This window comes from Brachyhypopomus gauderio, chromosome 5 (assembly GCF_052324685.1).
Source record: "Brachyhypopomus gauderio isolate BG-103 chromosome 5, BGAUD_0.2, whole genome shotgun sequence".
In the NCBI taxonomy this organism is placed as follows: Eukaryota; Metazoa; Chordata; class Actinopteri; order Gymnotiformes; family Hypopomidae; genus Brachyhypopomus; species Brachyhypopomus gauderio.
Window position 1 is genome coordinate 519458 of NC_135215.1, and position 13466 is coordinate 532923.

The 13466-nt window shown below is 42.0% G+C and overlaps 1 long non-coding RNA gene across 1 annotated transcript; it reads right to left on the minus strand.

The window, feature by feature from the left end:
* Positions 1-487: 487 nt before the first annotated feature.
* LOC143513756 (uncharacterized) lies at positions 488-2839 on the minus strand. The gene is made up of 3 exons (XR_013130642.1): positions 2507-2839; positions 649-740; positions 488-562 (listed from the first exon to the last, which is right to left on the minus strand). It is a non-coding gene; the product is annotated as an uncharacterized LOC143513756 (long non-coding RNA).
* Positions 2840-13466: the final 10627 nt, after the last annotated feature.

A 13466-nucleotide genomic window follows, 5' to 3' on the forward strand; every position in this document is an offset into this window, starting at 1 on the left:
AAGGTACTGGGCCTGCGTAGGGTAATAATACGGCTCACCTGGAGGAGACAAGGCACAATCAGATAACACCTTAGGCTCCACCCCAATGTGGAGAGGGAAAAGAAGTCTTTTTTTCTCCTTCATTTACACTGGCCATTTAACATTTAACAAAATCTATGTTGAGTTAAGAGCCTCTCCTCACCGTACGCAGAGCTCCAGTCAAGATAGGTGCCATAGTAGAAACCCGTGGGCTCATTGGCTACAGGGAACTGCTGGGGCAGGGCATACTGAGGGGGTGGGGCCTGCTGCTGCAGGGCAGAGCTCAATATGATGGGTGTAGTTGGCCCTGAAGAAAGGTACTGGGCCTGCGTAGGGTAATAATACGGCTCACCTGGAGAAAACAAGGCACAATCAGATAACACCTTAGGCTCCACCCCATTTTTTTTCTCCTTCATTTACACTGGCCATTTAACATTTAACAAAATCTATGTTGAGTTAAGAGCCTCTCCTCACCGTATGCAGAGCTCCAGTCAGGATAGACCACAGGGAACTGCTGGGCCAAGGACACGTACTGAGGGTAGTACTACGACACACACACACTAATCATTTCAGCTTGGAAAGGTAACAAGGTGTTTTTAAATTCACGTTGAACACTATCATTAGCATTACCTGTCCAGCTGGAAGGAAGTAGGCAGCGTCCTCGGAGATGGGGAACTGCAGCTGCTGTTGAGAGTTCATCATCTGCGAGTTCTGGTTTATTACTGAAATGTTTTAAAGTCAGAGGTTTTGCACTTAAATCAATTAACAGTGACCACGCTAAAATATGAATGACAGCACATTAATATGAACATATGGCACTAAACCACAAAATTGAAGAAATATACTCTCCATGTTACACTACAGAGAATTTGTTGAGTTAAAATAATGAGCCATCTTTTGCGCCCGAGCAGTCTCAAAACCCTGTAGACAGCTCCTCGTGAAAACATTGGTGTCCCGCATCACAGAAGCGCACATACACACAACTGTGCTGTGTGCACGCTTTTGACTGCAGATGTCACACTGGCTTTGATTTTATCGTCGTGGATTACCTCGTCTAATATTACAAACATGCAGTCTCTGACAGTTTCAGAATCAGTGAAGGGTCATTTTTTCTTTGCTAAATTTCATGACACTCGCAGTGAGGCGGCTGTGGCCTCTCTTGTGCTGTAAATGTCTTTAGTAATGTGGAACAGCTCCTGTTATAAGAAGCTAGCAGGCTCTGCACCTTAGTTGCCCTCTCCTCTGTCCCTTCAGGCAATGCTGTCCCAAAAGCTTGGTGTTTCTCAACATGGTGCCTCCAATTGTTATATTCTTTTAACACTGACAGGCTTTCATTGTAAATCAAGCATACCGGCTTAGAGTTCAATCTTTGAGGTAAACTAGACTTGCATTTCCTGAAGGAAATACTATAGGGCTTGAAAAGGTGTGCCCCCTCTGCTCCATCTGCCCCTCTGCTCCATCACCCCCTCTGCTCCATCTGCCCCTCTGCTCTATCTGCCCCATTTGCCCCTCTCCCTCATCTGCCCCTCTGTTCCATTTGCCCCATTTGACCCTCTGCTCCATCTACCCCTCTGCTCCATCTGGCCCATCTGCCCCTCTGCTCCATCTGCCCCATCTGCATGTATGTATGTGTGTGTGTCTGTGTGGTGTATATGTGTGTGACTGTGTGTAGTGGGTATGAGAGATGCATGTGTGTGCGCGTGCGTGTGTGGGGGAGGGGGAGAGACATTCAAAAATAACTGACACTCTGTCTCTGCCACTCTGAGTGGAGAAGCCTTGTTTTATGTGATTTGCACCCTCCGATCAAACGGTCGTAGTTCGGGACCCATTTAACCTATCGCTTCACCGAAGAGATTGTGTGAGAGAGGACCCCTTGCTGATGATTTTGATATATATTGGTGTGGTTTGACCCAAAAATGACTGATTTATGACAAGTTAAAAACACACAAAAATCTCAACAAAGCTGATTCTGATTCTGATATATTTATATGGGGGCCAATGGGGCAGTTTTCTGTGTCTAGTGCCAAACAAATGCTCATAACTCTAAAACTAATTCATCAAATGATTAGATATCTCGGCGTGCCAGAAAGGACAAGTTTCTCTCCCATTTAAAATTTAAATGGAGCGTCTAGGTCAAGGTGTAAGGATTTTACAGCAGTTTATCCAAGAACGTTTTGATCATTTTTTATGCCAGCTCACACTCTAACTGGCAGTGATGATTTGAAATTCTGAACATTCCACCATTCATTTTAATAGGGCCATTTTTCATTTTAAACTCAATTCTATTAAAATCTATAACTCTAATCGACTCCAAAAACGGATAGCACACCACACAGAGCCGAGACCTTCGAAACGCAGTTCGAACGGAGTCTGTACGTTAAGCGGTTCAGGCCGCATTCATTGCAGAAATTTGGAGAAAAGGAATAACAATATAAGTCAAAGGAACGTCAGAAATCCTTAGCGCTAAAAGTCCAAAAGACATACATACCTCTGCAGCAATCTGCGTAGCTGAAGTCTATATGCTGTGGTAAATAAATCTTGTAACTATGTCCAAGACCGCGTACTGCTCTCCTCTGTCTGTATACCGCAAATGACTCTCAGCACGAGTTTATATACAGTTGCCGCTGAACAAGGGGTGCTATGGTAACGGATATAAAACAAGGGGGCTGTTTTATCAACCAATCATATTTCGAATTAGAATGGTGGGGGCTTGTCCAATGGTCTCAGGGTATTCTCACTGGCAGTGTTGTCAACTTAGCGACTTTGTCGCTATATTTAGCAATTTTTCAGACCCTCTAGAGACTTTTTGTAGTAAAAAGCGACTAGCGACAAATCTAGCGACTTTTGGAGACTCTGAACACACACGCTCTTCAGTTGCTGTCCTTTGGGGCGGGTGCTGCCGTGAGCCCCGCCCCACAACACTTAGTGCAGTCTCCACGTCCACACTGCAAATGAACTGCGCATGCCCAAAGCTGCCGCTGACGCCCCGCCCCGTATTTACAGAGCGGGATGTAAATATAAATGCTTTAGTCTTCAGTGAGACACGAAAAGAAATCACTGCATTTAACTCACCCAGTCTCAGCCATTCTTCACCTCATTCAATCCTGCTAACTGCTACTCTTATACTAACATTTAACAACACAGCAAAAAATCGTTGTAATTTACGTAAAAATTATTTATACAAAACATTAAAGCCATGTTCTTTTGAGAAGTGACTGCCTATTTCAAAGGCAACAGATGTTGTTCATTTGTAGTTCTAACATATTTAGGGTGTTTTTTTACTCATTTTCTCTCCCAACGTTATTCCTTTACAACTTCAAAAACATGTATTATGCAAATTAAGTGGTGACGTCATTTAGCGACTTCTAGCGACTTTAAGGACAACCAATAGCTACTTTCCTTACTGAGGAGTTGGCAACACTGCTCGCTGGTCCTCGTGCGTCGTGGTTGGTGTCTTGTGAGCTTTTAGCTCGTGTGCTAGCTAGTTAGCAGCTGCTAGCCAGCACTAGCGTGAGGTTTTACAAGCGGAAAGCATGGAATCGCAGGATAACAACCATTTTCAAGACGGCCATTCAACGAAAAAGTGGATATTATGAGAAAAGGCTGACCAACACCTCATCTTCAGATTGTAACACAAGGCGGTAAAGGGTACGTTAATGACAACAGTGTTGTGGACGCATTTTTAATACTATGCTCATGTTTTCATTTGGCTGTGTAAGTACGCTTCACCAAGATGTGTGTGTGTGTGTGTGTGTGTGTGTGTGTGTGTGTGTGTGTGTGTATGTGAAAATAAGTTTAAACTGAATGCATTGTGAGATAGATAATCAGTGTAACGTAGCAGACATACTAAAGTGAGCAGACCAGTTTGTTTTGGTTTGCCAAACAAAAAGGATGTTTTGAGTTTCAGGAGAAAGAGAGTTATCAAGATATAATAACTTAATATAATCAAGATTGGACATGATTAAGCATGAACCAGAGCGTCAGTGTGGTGGTGGCTGGCTATGAGCCCAAGTCTAGCAATATAGCAGGGGTAGAAGAAGATTGTGGCACCATGAAGTCTGGAAATTATGAACTTAGGACCAGTGACTAGAACCACAGTTTTGTAAGGATAGTCAGGTAATTAATGCTCATCTACATTTTAAGATCTCGAATATAGGAGAGCATAGCAAGGGGTGCTAGGGTAGTGGTCATCAGCATAACAGTGGATGTGAAGACCATATTCATGACTAATTTGACCAAGGTGTAACATATAGATAATTACATGGAAATGGCCAAGAACTGATCCCTGGGGTGCTCCTTGATTAACATTAACATTGTGAGATTTATGAACAGGAAGTGAACATGACATGTGCAGTGTTTCTAATGACTAAGAATAAACAAAACTCTTGAGGAAAAGGAGGAATTTAATGAATAAGGTGCACAACACAAAACCCGTGACATGATCCGAATTAAGGAAACAATAACCAGCAGTACTGGTACAAAGACAAGCTATATATAGATGAACATATGGCCCTCAGGTGCTGGAGATTATAATGGTCCCCACCCACCTGAGGCACGAACACAACGCAACAGCAACAGAACAACATAAACTACTGCCGCTGTGGATGGAGGCAGCAGGCAGGGGGTCCCCGTATCATGACAGTACAATCAGTGTCAGCAGGGATTAATGTCTCTAAGTAAAACCATTGCTAGACATATAGGACTGGTCAAAGTGAGGGGTCCACTGAATTCTGACAAGAAATCTGAAGAAGTTTCCAACTGAAGATTTCTTACTGTTCCCCAAAACAATCAGCCTCAGCGCCACTAAAAAATGTAGAGTTGTACAGCTTAACTTCTGAGTGTGTGTATGTGGGTGTTAGTGTTTGGTTGTGTTTATGTAGAAGTGACATTTAGTATGTGGTGTGTATGTGTGTGTTGTAGTGCATGGGGGGAGTTGTTCTCCTTCTCTCTGCAGGTTATCTAGCTGCAACACAGGAAGGCTGTGAGTTACTGACTTACTGTTTTTTCATACATGCATACACACAATCTCTCTCTGTCTTTCTCTCTCTCTCTCTCTCTCTCACACACAAAGACACAATGTTTCACTCAATTTTCTCTCAGTCTTAGTAGTTCAAAGTATATTTATTGGTATGAAATGAATACAAGTGTCAAAGCACCATAAAAATGTTATGAGCATGAGAGATAACTAAAGTAAAGGATAACTAAAGTAACGGATTTGGCAAATATGCAAACGTATATGTATACATATGCTTTATATATGTGCTTATAAATACACACTTTAAAATAGTGTGTGTCTCTCTTTCACATACACACAAATAATTGCTATTACCCTTTTTCTATCTCTGAAACACCCATATATCAGTGTATTTATCAGAACACATACACATTAATCACTTACACACACTCCCTTCTTTCTCACTCTCTATTTATACACACACACATGCACACACACATCGCAGCATTCCTCTCTAATAAACACACACACACACAGCATATGTGTTTGGGGTGATTAGACTGGTGCAGCTTCATTTCTGAGAGTGTGTATTCTGAAATGTGAAAGACCTTGTATGTGAGATGCATTTGTTATGTGCAGCTGTAGGTGTGTTTTATCTCCTTCTGTCTGCAGGCCGTCTGACTGCAATATTTCAGAGGATGGCTGCGCTGCTCTGTCTTCAGCTCTGAAGTCAAACCCTTCATCACACTTGAGAGAGCTGAATCTGACCCACAATAAACTATTCGACTCAGGAGTGAAGCAGCTCTCTGCTCTACTGAAGGATCTACACTGTAAACTGGAGAAACTAGAGTGAGTTACTGACACACACAAACATACACACACAGACTGTGGGTAGACGAGCGTAGGAGGCAGACACAATTACTGAGAGAAGTTGGGTTTATTAGCAACTGTGGGAGAAACCCAAACTGGGTTTAGACACACAAGGTGGTCAGGGCATGAAGAAACAGAGGGACTGAACAGGTGCAGGGACTGAATGGAATCAAAATACTAACACACAGGGAAAACCGAGTAACTGCCTTAACAAGACTAGAGTGGGGCACAAGTAATGAAGCACAATCAGGGATACAATAGACCAGGAATACAGACTGGGATTAGTAACAACAACAAATACAGACCAGGAATAGTAACAACAACAAATACAGACCGGGAATAGTAACAAAAACGAGTACACACTAGGAATAGTAACAAGTTATTTCAGGGCTAGAACCATGGGGTAAGAAGAGTTACAAACAGGGATATAAGTACAATGAGGAACTAAACAAGATACAGGTTGTAAAAGTTTTGTTTCTCAGTAGAAAGCCCTTTTCTTGTGTTCAGCAAATGAGCGGAGGGTCATGGAGGAACACCACTATAAATCCTTAATAGATAGTAACACGCTGCAGAGAAGTGTGTGGCTGAGAGCTCTCGGAACAAATGAGGAACAAACTATTCTTAAAGAAGAGAGGTTTATTCACACAGGCCAGCTGTACCCAAATGTTCAAAAATGAGAGGGCGCTCCCCTCATTCATACATACACAGACCAGCCCTGTGCATGCAAGCAACAGGGTGGGCTCAAGAAGGCTAGTCTAACAAAGGTGATATATTCTACCATATATGGAAGCAAATGCATTGTTCTTGATAAGCCTGTGTGGAGGGGAAACATGATTCATACGTGTGCATCAAGCGCAGCACCTTGAGGAGAAATGCTGAGCCAGTTCTTGGTACACACACTCAGAACGCACAGGAGGAGGGAAAAGGTGTGAAAGGAGGGGGGGGGGGGAGGTGTGAAGCGAGGGGAGAGAGGTGTGAAAAGGGTGTCAGGGGTCACAGATGGCGCATTTCCACTAGGGCTTGCTTGAAGCGGTACGGTGCGATACGGATCGATTCGCAACGGAACGGTACGGTCGCGTTGCGTTTCCATTACAATGGTGGACCACCACAATGTGGGTGGAGTCACTGTTGGCGCGCGGGTTGTAGTGTCGTGACATCATTTGTATGCGACTGGTCACTGGTCGATGCCCCTTAACACATACCATTATTGTATCTTATTTATCTTTATCTTCATTATTGTATGTGGTTACTCTAATTATTGGTAATAATTTGGTATTACTCAAACAGGCTGAACACACCCTGCATAAAAAGCATCAGTCATACAATCAAATGAAATCAAACTTTATTATGAAATATAGATATTTAAAGTACAAAATATGTAAATAATATAGGTATAGTTAAAAAAAGTGCAAAAAGCAAATTACCAAAAAATAACGTATAGCTTTATATGAAATAAATATTTATTGTACTACAAGTGTAACCCACATAAATTGTACTGGGTTACTGGTCGTAGGTATAGTGTTTGCCCCAGTCCACTAGATGGTGCTGTGCCGCACATAAATTACGTCATCGCAACTTGAAAGAAGACTTGAGAACGGCCTCTTTTTTTAGTAGTTAATTGAGTTCCCACAAGTAGTATAAATATAAAGATTTGACAACATTTTGACATTTAACCATTTAAGTTCAAATTTTTCCTTTGTTTAACCTATCCAAGAAGAAGTATTTGGTTGAATTGGTCTTAATCATTGAATCTCCGGTGAGTGTCTGTTTTACAATGCGAGTCAGTGCATTAGACATTGGTTAGCTTCTTGCTACTCTTGAGGTAAAACGAACTATTCTGATGGTCTAATTTTGTATTTTGTTATATGTAGAGTTAAAGAGAAAAAAAAACCAGTCGGAGATATATTGAAACGGAATTTTATTATTTTAAAACCGTCGTTTAGTGTAGTTTTAAAACCGCCGTTTAGTGTAGTCTTAAAACCGCCATGTTACCTCAGAAAGAAAAAAAAACGCCATTCTGATCGCGTGCACCCTGCGTGTGCGCGTTTCTGTGATGTGGTACAGGAGCGCGTACAAACAATGTTGAGCTACGAGGTTACTCTATAGCAGTGCTTCTCAAATAGTGGGGCGCGCCCCCCTGGGGGGGCGCAGTGCAGTGCCTGGGGGGGCGCGCATGTGACCTGGTTTAAGCCTACTTTCGCGAGTGACCGCAGCGCTCGACTCCGCCCACCTCGCGCAAACCTCTTCGAACCTCTTATACTTTCAAATCAAAATCAAATCAAATATATTTGTATATTTTATTTGTATATTTGGCACATTCTGTGCAGTGTTCTCCGAAACGATGTGTGGTAGTATAAAGAAACACCCCTCAAAAACAGGGGAAGGAACATTTACCTGATGAATTTTAATGTTGCTTTGTGTTTCAGGTTTGAAAGGTGCTGGAATTTAGGCTAAAGTACTTGAAAATGCTTGAAATTGTAACTACTTCGTTTCTAGGGTTGCCATCTGTCCCGCTTTTCCCGGGCTGTCCCGGTTTTCCTTCTTTTATAATATTTGGTATTTGGCAAAAAAAAATCATTTAATGTCCCGGTTTTCACTAGTTTAGTTCTAACGACTATTTAGACTGTTTTAAATCTGCACACTTTAAATCTGTTTTTTTTCTCGCTGTGTCCATTTAACACCCCCTTCCCCCGTAACATTTTACGTTCGCCACCCCGTGTAAGTATGACAGTGTCCTTGTTTTTGTCAGACATAGGTGGCAACCCTATTCGTTTCACAACAAATATCTGTCTGACTGAACAGTTTTCTTGTAAACAAATACGAGAGCCTCTTGTAATTCCAGGATGAAACATGAGAGAACGTGAAGACGTTAAGATTGGGCGTTTTGAGAATAAACAACCATTAAATAATGTGATAAAAAAGCGAATTATTTCGAATCATTTTGAGTATATGTATAAATATTTAACTTAATTAAGTTTAACGTGCTGGGAAATATTGAAATGGACCCTCGCGCCGCTCGCGCCGCGTCAAGTTTATAGCCTACTTGACGCGTCGCGAGCGGCGCTCGTGAAAGTATAAACAAGGCTTAAACCAGCTTCATTGTCAGCCTGAGCGCGGGGAGTCATCGATAAAGAGACAACATGGAGAAGTATTTAACGGGAATTAAAAGAAAGGCGCAGAGAGAAGAAGATAATGAGACCAACAAAAAATCTAAAACGAGGAAATATGATGAAGCGTATGTAGCGCTTGGCTTCACCGTTAATAATGTGGGAGACGAAGAAAGACCGGTGTGCCTTTTGTGTCTTAAAATGTTGGCAGCGGACAGCATGAAGCCAAATAAATTAAGGCGTCACTTAAAGACGGTACACCCCAATCATGCTGACAAGCCGCTTGAGTTTTTTAATCGAAAACGTGACGAATATTTACACCAATCATCCCGCTTTGTGAAAGCTACTTCAGAAAACCAGCGAGCACTGTTAGCGTCTTACAAGGTAGCGTATCAAATTGCTCAGTGTAAAAAACCCCACACCATAGCGGAGGAGCTGATACTGCCTGCAGCGTTAGACATGGTCTCTGTCATGCTGGATGACAAAAGTGCTGCAAAAATAAAAACTATCCCTCTGTCCAATGACACTGTTGCCAGACGTATAAATGACATTGCTCTTCAAGAGCAACTGATAGATAAACTCAAAGACAAACGTTTTGCCCTACAATTTGATGAAGCAACAGACAGTAACAAGACTGTTTGTTTGTGTCTTATGTACGTTTTGATATGACAAACTCCCTGTGTGAGGATCTACTTTTTTGTAAATATGTCAGAAACAGAGCCACAGCTGAAGAGCTATTCAAAATACTGGACTGTTTTCTGACTGAGAATGGACTAAAATGGGAGAACTGCATTGGTGTTTGCAGTGATGGAGCACAGACCATGGCAGGGATGAGAAAAGGAGTTCAGGCACTCATCAAAAAGGCCTCACCCAATGCTAAGTGGACACACTGTGTTATACATAGAGAAGCATTGGCTTCAAGGCACCTTTCCTCTGAATTAAGTGAGGTTATGACTGACATCATAGGTGTGGTCAATTTTATAAAGACCAGACCACTAAAAACAAGAGTCTTCTCTGCTATCTGTGAGGAGATGGGAGCTGAACACCAAGCTGTGCTATTTCACAGTGAAGCACGGTGGCTGTCACGAGGAAAAGTTTTGTCCCGTGTTTTTGAGCTCAGAGAGGAGATAAGAATGTTTTTGGTTCAGGAGCACAAGTATGAAGTTGCAGTAAAATTTGGTGATGAGAACTTCCTGGGGAAATTGGCCTACCTGAGTGACATATTTGGAAGGCTTAATGAACTGAATCTCCAGCTTCAAGGGAAAGATAAACACCTCCCTCAGGTAACAGACAAGATCAACTCTTTCACGCAGAAGCTTGCCATGTGGGGCAGGCAACTCGATGAAGGAAAAACAAATTCATTCGAGAACCTGCATGAATTTGTTGACACATCTGACTATGATGCCACCTCAGTGATTCCCTGTATCAAGCAGCATATTTCATCATTGATGGAATTCTTTGAAAAGTACTTCCCTGAAAAAGGTTCCCAGTATGATTGGGTCAGAGATCCTTTCAATGCACCAGCTCCTACAGGTTTCAGCTCTGCAGAGGAGGACCAGTTCATTGACATGACATCTGACTCCACATTGAGACTGAGATTCACATCACAGACACTGAGTGAATTCTGGCTGAGTGTAGAGAGGGAGTATCCACTCTTGGGGCAGAGGGCTATGGGCATCCTTATTCCTTTTGCAACATCATATCTTTGTGAGACTGGCTTCTCTGCTGTTGCTGCACTAAAGACCAAGTACAGGTCCCAGCTAAACATTGAACAGGAGCTGAGAGTGGCAGTGTCATGCTTCAAACCCCGCTTCAAAAACCTGTGCACTGCAAAACGGGCTCATTGTAGCCATTAGTTCTGACTCAATTTGATAAAAAAAAAACAGCACAAATTGTTGCATTGCATGTTTTGTAGGTTTAAAGTGTTAATATATTGTGCTCCTGAATTAATGTTGCTGATCAAGTTGAATTTATTATTATTTATTGATTTTATTTAATAAAATTTTTCAGTATCAAATGCCAGTCAGTTCAAAAATGTTTCTAGTTTAAATAGGGATCTCATTTTTTTCCATTTCATGCAAATTGATGCACTTCACTTCATGATGCAATTGTTTCTGTTACAAATTAAAAATCAAAGTTAATAAAATAATTATTTGTTATTTCTTCAGTGTTAATAAGGACCTTATTAAGGTGTACTTACTTTTATAGATAGGCCTAAATGATACTACAGTGGGTGTATAAAAACACATTTTTATCCCATTTAGTCATGTATGGGGTTTATACGCCCACAGAATTTACAGTCGCGGCAGAGAGTAGTGACTAGGGTGGTGGTGGAGTGAGTGTGTGTATATGTCTCCCTTTTTTTTTGGGGGGGGGGCGCAAAGTGTTTTCTTCTTCCTAGGGGGGGCTTAACAGAAAATAATTGAGAATCACTGCTCTATAGGGTTAATGTTTTATGCTTAAAGCCATCGTGATGACATGAATGTAATATAATATGGTACACATATAGTGAGTTGTTAATGGCTTACTGTTGATATGGTAATTGTCTAACTGTGAATGTATGTCTCACATGTGTTAACTAGCGTTATAAATGTCATTCAACTGAACTGTTACTATATTGCACAGTTGTTTAAGTTGTTTACATTAGATAGAGAAACAATATTTGAAATAATATTTGAGCTTAAGTGTTAATACTTAAGATATGAAGTGAAACAATCTTGCATGGTATTAATGAGGCTGTCTTACACTGCCATGTGCAGATTGGTTTTTTTTTTGTTGTGATGCATCTTCTGCCACGATTGAGAGAGAGAGCGATACGGCGAGCCAGTGACCTTCCCAAGGATCGTGATCAGCGTGTGTGTGTGTGTGTGTGTCGACCTGTGACCTGGATGCACCCTACTCACATCAGCCTTGGACGACAGATAAGAATTCATATATACATCACTCACATACTACCCGGGTAGTGATTTTAAAGGCCTTGTTTTTTTTATTCTTTTTTTTTTGTGCTTTGAATTACGCAAAGTGCGTATGAAGATTTTTAATTTTTTTTCCTTCCTATTTTTTTTTTTTTGGGGGAGGATTTAACATTGAGTTGAGCATTGAACTTTATTATATCTTTATATTATACCTTGTACATTGAGTAACTGACTGACCATACGTTCTGCTGACTGACTAAGAGTTATATATATATATTTTTTACTGTGATTCTTGGCTTTTCTTTCTTCTTGTTGTTTACAATAAATATTACTGTTTACCTTTCTCATTTAAATTCTGGTCGTTGCCAATTCTCTCCCTATAGTCGAACCTAGCTCCATGACCCTAGTGATACAATAAACCTGTATGCTAAGTTAGAATCCTTACACAAGCAACATTTTGTGTGCTTTTACTGGCGTCTGTCTCGCATGGTGTTCACAAGTTCGCCAAGCACCCAGAGGAAAGCCCAGTTAAAGGAAACATTTTCCGCCAACTCCGCTCTCCTCAGCTCGGCTTCTTGTTCCCGGGCCTCGCTACAATCACGGCTCGACAATCAATGCTCGTGCATCCGCACATCCTGTGCCTGCATCTCCAGAAGATGTGCGCCGATATCCAAGTCCGTCTGGGTCCTTTTTCGCTTGCCTTGACAAAAAAAGAGGGTAATGGGAGTTGATTAGTAAAACTGAAATGCACTCGGTACTCATGCTACTCCGGTGCTTCACATGTTTTTTGTGTTCCTCACCTGTATTGGGCCGCCGGACAGGCATTTGAGATCCAGCCGGTGTAGAGACCGCTGGTTCCGTGTATGACACGGATGATGCGGGGGAGGCGGGAGGTTCCAAAGAGGCGCTCGCCTCGTCAGTGGAAGGGGAATCTTGAACGTAAAAAAGAAACAAATATTAAACACAAGCATTCCCGTGAAAGCAACAACAATATATCGTAACTGCACAAAATGTGTAGCACGTCATCGCTGCTCATGCTTTGTTTATGGCTACAGCTAACTAACAACTAGCAAGGCTCCACGCTGTGGCTAAGAGCTAGCTATTGTACAGTAGTGACTGTGGTGGTAACATTAACTACAAACACAGCTGTAAATTCCTGCGTTTACAATAGATGCGTTCATATTACGTTCATATTACATCTTTTACGAGCCTAGTAAAACTGTGAAATCACAATACACTCACCATTCTCCGTGGCCTCCAGCACCGACATTGCCGTGTCCAGCACGTTTTCTCTTCCGTTACTGGCTGGCCGGTGACCGTATATGGCATCCATTTGCTGGAACCATTTCCAGTCTTTGCGGTTTGCTCCGCTGCGTCCGTTATGGTCCTTCACCGCCCGGTAATCGCTTTTGGGTTTTAAAAATGGCTGAGGAGTCGATAGCGGAGGAGTCGCTCTCCTGTGACGCAACCTGTGACGACACTCCCTGGCCAATCAGTGTCATGCTGTTCCTCCACGTCACAGAACTGTACCGCTTTGGAACGGTTAGAACCTCGAGCGAGTAGGTACAAAAAAAGTACCTGAAGGTACCGGCAAACTGGTAC